The sequence below is a fragment of the Cucumis melo genome, chromosome 10 (genome assembly GCF_025177605.1).
Source record: "Cucumis melo cultivar AY chromosome 10, USDA_Cmelo_AY_1.0, whole genome shotgun sequence".
NCBI classification, from domain to species: domain Eukaryota; kingdom Viridiplantae; phylum Streptophyta; class Magnoliopsida; order Cucurbitales; family Cucurbitaceae; genus Cucumis; species Cucumis melo.
The window spans coordinates 12,961,605-12,970,642 of NC_066866.1; the positions used below are offsets into that span (position 1 = coordinate 12,961,605).

General features: G+C 34.4%; 1 long non-coding RNA gene across 2 annotated transcripts; it reads left to right on the forward strand.

The window, feature by feature from the left end:
* Positions 1–822: 822 nt before the first annotated feature.
* Positions 823–2,783, forward strand: LOC127151259 (uncharacterized). 2 transcript variants are annotated; one of them, XR_007824068.1, is made up of 5 exons: positions 823–1,061; positions 1,161–1,257; positions 1,339–1,438; positions 1,685–1,734; positions 2,538–2,783. It is a non-coding gene; the product is annotated as an uncharacterized LOC127151259 (long non-coding RNA). The 2 variants fall into 2 exon arrangements; XR_007824067.1 differs by having other exon boundaries at positions 1,168–1,257.
* The last annotated feature ends 6,255 nt before the right edge of the window (positions 2,784–9,038 follow it).

Consider the following 9,038-nt stretch of genomic DNA (forward strand, 5'->3'; position numbering starts at 1 on the left):
CCAAAACTTGGGTGCCCTTAGGGCCTAAACCCATGAGTGAATGCATGAGTTTATAAAGGAGACTTCCATATTGCTTAGGAATACAAGTTTTGAATAAAATAATAATAAATATTTTCTTACTCAAACTTTTCATTTAACAATCTCCCACTTGAAACTTTTTTACTATCAGCCCCCCACTTGAAAATTTTTAAAATATTTTCATCGAGCAGTGTCTATCTCTATAATATTGTGCTTAAGTAAACGTGTTTAATGACTTGAACCTTTATGTAGTGACAATAGTTTAAAGTATTGTAAAGTAACTCATAGTTTTGAACTTTCCTTCTAACACAATTGCACAAACATAATTATTTGAGTGAAGTTCTAAAATAGCCCGTACTTTATGGTCTTGAACGTAAACCCTAGTTTAGTGAACGCTCTAGGAATTTGCCTAAGATTCCATAGGAAGACCCTCACTACCATATCTATAAAGGTGAATTTTTCAAGAGTACTCCTGTAGCTAGGTACCTTACTTGATATCAAGTATAGAATTCATTAAGAACAATGTTCAACCTTCTCATATGCTTCAGAATGTCATGCTAATTACTAAGTCATAAGAATGAAACCCCTAGTTGTAAACCCGATATTTTCTTGGTTTAATTTCTTTAAATGTGGAAAGAAAAAAAAAAGAAAAAGAAAATGGAAATTAAGTGTAAATATATATATATATATATTAAATATTTTTATTAAATAAAGTAAAGAAAAGAAAGAAAAGAAAGAAAAGAAATGATAAAAAGAAGAAAAGGAGAAGAAAATTTCATTTTTTCTTTTCTTCTTTTTCTTCTCTTCCCTTCACCGCCAAGATTTTTTAAGACATCCAACTTCCATTTTTTTTCTTTTTTCTTCTTCAATTTGCAGAGAACTTCTAAGAGAGATTTTGGAAGAAGAAGAGAAATTTTACTAGAATTTTGAGGTTGAAGAAGAGGAGGAGAACTCAAGCAAAGTGTATCCATGGCTGAATTTTAGTTCATTCTGCACATCACTGGTTTTTAATTCGGTTTGAACTCTTCAAAAGGAATTAAGAGGTGAGATTTACATTTACTGAAATTTAACTCATTTTCAAACAAACTTTATGAAGAACGTTGGAGCAAATTCGGATATTCATTTGGTGCTTTTTGATGAAGAAAACAGGGCAGTTGGTTTTCACTCGAAATCAGGAGGTCTCTGGTTTTTCTTGTATTTCAGAGTGTATCGGTGGAGTTAAAATCTCTATTTAGTATGGTTGGAAAGCTTATTCAATTTACTAAAACTTTCATGAAGATATTGTAAACCAAAAATGACTAAAAATCAGTTAAATTATAGGGACAAGTTAAAGAGGTCGTGTGCGCGCGATTCTGGAAGTGGTTCTATTTTGAGGGTTATATGTGTTTATGCACGGGGAATCAGACTTATATGTCTTCAGGTAAGTTTTAGAGGATCTCAAAATGAAGATTTTGATATAAAGAAAACTCATTTTTGTTAAGTATTGAGAACGTTATAGTCCTTTGAAGTTTATGTTAGAAATCTGGAAATTTTAGAGAATTGTTGAAATAGGATTTTATTTCTTAAGCTTTGTTTTCGTGAGCGTCATCTTTGGTGCGACGTGTTATGTATATCTTTAGGAAAGCAGAATGTTTAGAGTTTTAATACTCAGTTGGGTTGTTGGCAGGCCGAGAAGAATTAAACCGAGCTTATAGACCAAGGATTTAGCCCAAGACTGTGAGTGACAAAACCAACTTTGAAATATTTTCCATAACTGTTATTATGATTGAATGCGATAAATGTTTATTTACGAAGCCATGAAAGGTGTTTGAATTTCATGACTATTTTCAAGTATACATTTGGAGACTAGAATTCTTAAAGAAATTTATGCTAGCACGTAGATATTAATGTTTGGAAAGTATTTAATCCACAATATTTTAAGCAAAGCATGAATTAGTATGAAGTTTTGTTTTAAGAACTACAATTTTCCACGAAAGAGCTGAGTAAAGTTCGAGCTTTGTGTAAAATTTATAAGCAGACATGTTTTAATATTTTAAGATGATTTATGAAATTTTCATTAACTACATGATTAAGATCTTGAGCCTGAGGCTAGAGATTACCGTGTGTACACTGGTTAGATTCCGTTGTTGACGTTGAGTGTACTCCGTAACAACGATGCTGTCGTGAGTGTTGGGCAGGCCCCACTACGACAAAGTCGATGAGAGTGCTGGGCGGGCCCCACTACATCGTAGTGCTTGTAAATGTTGTTATACTGGGTGTACCCTACACAACGTAGATTCGTCATGTTAGTTAAAATGCTTCGATATACTTGATATGCCTTGCTAGATTTCAATGATGAACATGCTGAGTATTTAAGGAAGCTATTCTTACTACTACACGTTTACATTTACGACTTGTATAAACAAATTTATATGTGTAAAGTTTTCACGTGCTCTTCTCTTCAAATTCATAGTTTTAAACTGAGTCACTCACTGAGCTTCATAGCTCACCCTTTCCAAAATGTTTTACCCATTTTCCAGGTAGAGATCGAGTTCCCGGTGCCTGATAGACTGCCTTAGTCTGCTGAAGCTTCGTTATCGATTGTCAGTACGTGTTTTGAGTTGGGCATAGAGTATGTTGTGTTGTGATGTATATACACCCTTGTATGTTATAGATACTCCACAGTTTGTATAAGCTTTAGGAGCTGTAGTTGTGTAAATTTTGTTGGTTATATTTTGATTAAGGTGTCTTTAGGTTTACTCGTGAAATCGGTAAATTTTGAGATACACTTCATGTATGTGTTTGACTAGCTGTGTTTGACTAGCCTAGGATCCGCTGTGTTTTGTGGCATGTACAATAGTTTATATACTAGATTGGCAAGTTCATCACATGAAAGTTTTAAGAAGAGTCGACAGATACAGGTACAGAAAAGCGTTGTTCGTCGGCTTCACGCCATCTTTCGGTCTAAGGTAGCAGGTAGTCCGGGAGGGGGTGTGACACTAGTTATTTTAGCATGATTCTTATCATATTACTTGTGATTAGTTATTACCCATTGAACTTTTTCCTTAGGATCTCTAGTCTTTCATGTTGGGTTTACCTCACAAGTAATTTAGTTTTCTATAGGCTTGAGTCTCATTCTTTCTAAGGTTTTAAAAACCTTCTCTCTTGTTAGTCCTTTCGTCAAAGAAACAGCCAACTTGCCATCAAACCGTACATAATCCACTATCACTGAACTAGTAGTGATAAATTCTCTAATTGAACTGTGCTTAAGACGTATCTTTCGTCTCTTACCATTGTAATAATGGTTCTGAACTTTTGTGATAGATGCAGTACTATCATAATGGATTAGTATGGCTAGTACCAATCTTTTTCATGTGGGAATATCTGATGCAAGCTTCGAAGCTAGCTTGCTTCTTCACTAGCAGTAGTTAGTGCAATCATTTTCGACTTCATCATTGACTAGGCTAAGATGGTCTGTTTCTTGGATTTCCAAGCAACAACTCCTCGTATAATATTGAAAATATAGCCAGTTGTAGCCTTTGAGTCATTTGAGAGGGAGTTCCAATCAGCATCATTACAACCTTCAAGTACAACAGGAAACTTTTTATAATGTAATCTTAGGTTTTGGGTTTTCTTAAGATATCTCATTACCTTTTCTACGGAATTTCAGTATTCTAAACTAGGTCTCTGGTAGTAAACCTACATAGTAAACCTATAGCATATGCTATATCTGGTCTAGTACAGTCAGCAACATATCTTAGACTTCCTATGATACTAGCGTACTCGAACTAGTTAACATTGTCACCAGTGTTTTTGAACAATTTAACACTTGGCTCATAAGGTGCACAAGTTGGTTTGCTTTCAAAATATTTGTACTTCTTTAGGATCTTTTCTATGTAATGAGATTGATCTAAGAAAACTTCATTTTCAGTTCTAGTAATTTTGATGCCTAGGATTACATTAGCTTCTCTTAAGTCTTTCATATTAAAGTTTGCACTCAACATTGATTTTACATCGTTTATAACGTGCAAGTTTGATCCAAAGATTAACATGTCATCTACATATAAGCATATGATAGTACATAACCTATCTTCACTCTTATAGTAAATACATTTGTCACTCTCATTTACTTTTAATCATTTGGACATGATTAAGCTGTTAAACTTTTCGTGTCATTGCTTAGGAGCTTGTTTTAGGCCATAGAAGGGTTTATCTAGTTTACAAACTTTAGATTCTTGGCTGTAAACTGAAATCTTTAGATTGTTCCATCTAAATCTCTTCTTCTAAATCACCGTTTAGGAAGGCAGTTTAAACATCCATATGATGTATTAAGAGATTGTTTAGGGCAGCTATAGAAATCAACATTATAATTGAGGTGATTCTAGTGACAGAAGAGAAAGTGTCGAAGAAATCTACGTTTTGCCTCTACTTAAAACCTTTTGCTACTAGTTTAGCCTCATACTTATCTACTGATTCATCAGATTTCAGTTTCTTCCTAAAAACCCATTTACAGCCTATAGCTTTGCAGCCAAGGGGTAGGTCAACTAGGTACAAAGTCCTATTAGATTCAAGAGAGTCCATTTCGTCATTGATAGTTTCTTTCCATAAGTTGGCATCTACTGAGGATAAGGCTTCAGTTAGATCTTTTGGATCTTCTAAATTATACATTTCGAAGTCTTCTTCAGTGTCTTTTATGGTTCTAGCTCTCTTGCTTCTTCTAGGTTCACGATCTACTTTCTTATCTTGGGTTTGGATTCTAACTGAACGTAGACTACTTGACCTTGAGCCCCTACTAGTTTGACTATTTAAACCCTCACTATTTATAGATTTCAAAGAAGATTTATCTTCAAAAAAATCTACATCATTTGATTTTATGACTACCTTGTTCTCTAAGTCATAAAACCTATAGGCTTTGTTGTTTTCAGTATAACCTATGAAGACACATTCATAGGCTCTACTAGATAGTTTTCTTCTTTTTGGATCAGGTATTCTAACATAGGCTAGACATCCCCATGTTCTAAGATAAGACAAGTTTGATGTTTTATTCTAAAGGACTTCGTATGGTAAAGTTTTTATTATTTCATTTGGGAATCCTATTAAAGACATAGTTAACTATTTTAATTATTTCACACTACCAAGATGGTGCTGCTTCTAATTCAAGTAAGATAGCAAGTACTAACTCAGTTAGAGCTTTGTTCTTCTTTTCAGCTTTTCCATTCATTTTAGGAGAATAAGGTGCAGTTGTTTTGTGTACCATTCCTTTTGAGTTATGAAAGCAATTGAATCATACCCAGCTCCTCTATCACTACAAAGTCTTTTATTTCTTTTGTTAAACTGATTCTTTATTTCAATTACAAACACCTTAAACATGTCAAAGTCATCACTTTTATTCTTAAGCAAGTAAATAAAAGTGTAGTCAGAAAAGTCATCTATAAAGGTTATAACATACCTTTTATTATTCCTAGTTAATGTGCTAATGAATTCACATAAATCGAAATGAATTAACTCTAAAGGCTCTATTACCCTAGTTATAGATTTATGTGAAGTCTTTGTTATCATAGCTTGACTAAAACATGCACATTTCTCAAATTCATGCAAAGAGAACTAAGGAATGAGATTCAACCTACGCATGTTGCTAGTTAGTCTTTTATTAATAAGACAGAGTCTAGCATGCTAAACATTAAAAGTAGACGACATGTAAGTAGAAGATAATTTCTTATTCATTTCCAAATTCAATTTAAACATTCCATCAGTAGTGTAACCCTTTCTCACAAATACATTATTTTTAGTTAAAGTAAACAAGTTTGATCCTATGGTTTGTGTAAAGCCAGCCTTGTTGAAAACATATCTGGAGACTAAATTCTTTCAAAATTCAGGAGTATGCTAAACTTTCTTCAGCACAAGCATCTTGCCAGTTGTGAATTTCAGTTCTACTTCTTTAGCGCCAGTCATCTTAGTTGTGTGATGATCTCCCAGAAGGATTTTTTTATCCTTAGTCTCATTATATTTTCTAAATAAGCTAAGGTCATGACAAACATGGCGAGATGCACCAGTGTCTAGCCACGAACCTTCAACCCCCCCCCCCCCCCCGATCACATTTACTTCTATGATCGTAGCTACTAAATCTTCTTTTACTAGGTTCGCGGCCTGCACAGCAGAACGATTCCCATTTCTATAATTTCTAGCTATATGCACAGTTTTATTACACTTATAACAATCTACTTGTACCATACTTCTGGACTGTGGTTTCTGCAATTTTTTTTTGTTTATTAAATCCATTTTTCAACTTGTTCCCTATCGGCTTCAGATTCGATTTCAGAACTATTGTAGACTTCTTCCTAAGAATTGCATTTACTTCCTCTTTTTGATCATGTTTCCTCACCTCCTCCTTTATCCTTAGATGCGTGATGAGACTTTCCAGCGAGAACTTTTTGGTTTATTTCCTTAGAGTATTCTTGAAATCTTTCCACAGAGGAAGCAATTTGTCAATAATAACCACAACTTGAAATTGATCATCAAGCGTCATACCTTCGCTGATAATTTCATGTGCTATTTTCTGAATTTCATGCGATTGAGCCTCCATAGATCTATCGTCAGTCATTTGATATCGTATGTATCGGCTTACCGTATACTTCTTCGATCATGCTTCCATAGTGTCATACTTTTTCTATAACACGTCTCATACTTCTTTTGCAGTAGACATGGTACTATAATAATCATACAACTCATAAGTAAGATGCTCATTAAGAATTAAATTCTTACAGACAAAATTTCTCTGTCCACGCGGTAAGATTTGTTGATTTGTTCCTCCATTGGGTTGGTTTCTAGAACCTCTGGTTTTTCAGTGGTACATGCGGCGACAACTTTCTTCAAAGTAAGGAAGAACAACATCTTTTACTTCTATGTCTTGAAGTGTGCTCCATCAAAGCGAAAAGGACGGTTGAAGTCAGAGGACATCAAATTGCCTTAGAATTGTTTGGCCCTCTCAGCAAACGAAATGTCTTAAAATTGTTGTTGCAAATCGCCTATGAGTGATTCGTTGAGAAGCCTTAACACCTAAACAAAATGCCTAGATTGAAAGCGTGCTTTCCTTGCCTTGTATCTCATGTAATGTACTAGTATCTTTCCTGGTCAAGTCACCTACTTATCACTTCGCCTACTGATCATCTTGCCAGCTTATGTCACCTACTGGTTACCTTGCCAAATCACCAAAATATCGAATGCCTAATTAAATCGCTTGGTCAAAACAGAAAATGGAAACTTCAAGAACATAAACTGGTTAGAAGGGCTGAGTAACAGATCTCACTCTCTTTAAAACTTTTGGCGGCTCTGCTCTTATGTGCAAACAAATTTGTTGCCTCGTCGTCCCTAGTTTAAAACAGCCTCATTCTTCAATTAGTTTTGCTCTGAAACTAATCGAAATTCTCAACACTCAAAATAGACACTCTATTGCTCGAAACACTAAAGAGAATTTTTTTAGGAGAAAAATTGTTTTTGTTTAACGAGCGTGATAACCAATTGAAATAAATACAATTTATTTTGAAACGGTTTAAAGGAAAAACATTTATAGTAAGAAAATGGTTTAACAAATATATATATATTATTATTTTATTCTTCCTCCCCTCTTTAGGTCGAACCGATGTCATAGGCGGCGCGCATGGAGATATGGGCGAACCTACATTTGCCTATCTTCCAAAGTGAGGAAGAACAATATCTTTTGCTTCCATCTCTTGAAGTGTGCTCCTTCAAATTGAAAATGACGGTTGAGGTCAGAGAACATCAAATCGCCTCGAAATGGTTAGGCCATCGCAGTAGATAAACCATTTTAAAATTGTTGTTCCAAATCGCCTAGAAGGAGTTATTCGTTGAGAAGCCTTAACGCCTAGGCAAAATGCCTAGACTGTAAGCATGCTTCTTTTCCTTCTATCTCACATAATGTACTAGTATATTGCTTGGTCAAGTCGTCTACTTATCACCTCACCAACTGAAGCTTGCATATTGATCACCTCGCCAGTTGATCTCCCCTAATGATCACCTTGCCAAATGACCAAAACGTCGAACGTTTAATTAAATCGTCTGGTTTAAACACAAAATAGAAACTGCAAGAACAAAAACTGATTAAAAGGGTTTAGTCACAAATCTCGCTCTCTTTAAGTCATTTTGCGACTTCGCTCTTTTATGCAAACAGATTTGTTTCCTCGCTGTCCCCAGGATAAAACAGCATCGTACTTCAATTGCTTTGGCACTGAAACTAATCAGAATTCTTAACACTCAAAATATATACTTTGTTGCTCGAAACACTAAAGAGAATGTTTTTGGGAGGGAAATCGTTTTTGTTTAGTGAGCATGATAACTTATTGAAATAAATATCATTTATTTTGAAACGATTTAAAGGAAAAACATTTATAATAAGAAAATGGTTTAGCAAATATATATATATATATATATATATTATTTTATTCCTTCTTCCCTTTCTTCTCTAGGCCCAACTGATGTCTTCAGTGGCGTGCATAGAGATATTGGTGAACCTACATTTGCCTATCTTCTCAACCCTTCCAAAACTTGTATGCCCTTAGGGCCCAAACCCATGAGTGAATGTATGAGTTTAGAAAAGAGACTTCGACATTGCTAGCAATGTGGGAATACGAGTTTTGAATAAAATAATAATAAATATTTTCTTATTCAAATTTTTCATTTACCAAAATAAAGTTGCAAGAATATTTTAACTCATGACCTTCTTGTACCATACATGCTCTAGCTAATACCATTTTAAATCATCTTTTGACTAAAAACATAAGCGGTGGATGAAGGCTGTAAATTTAATATTATATCAACAACAACTCGATTGATTCACATTTACCTTTGATGGGAATATAGTTAGCTACTCTTCAACCGCTCTTTTTTTCTCTTTAATTTCAACAAAAGAAGCTTTCAAAGAAGGAATATATATGGTTGAAATCCAGCTTACTTGTTTACCAAGGTAGTCAAAGTTCTGCTTTTCTCTATTCACAAATAGACTTTTAATGAGATAACAAAACATG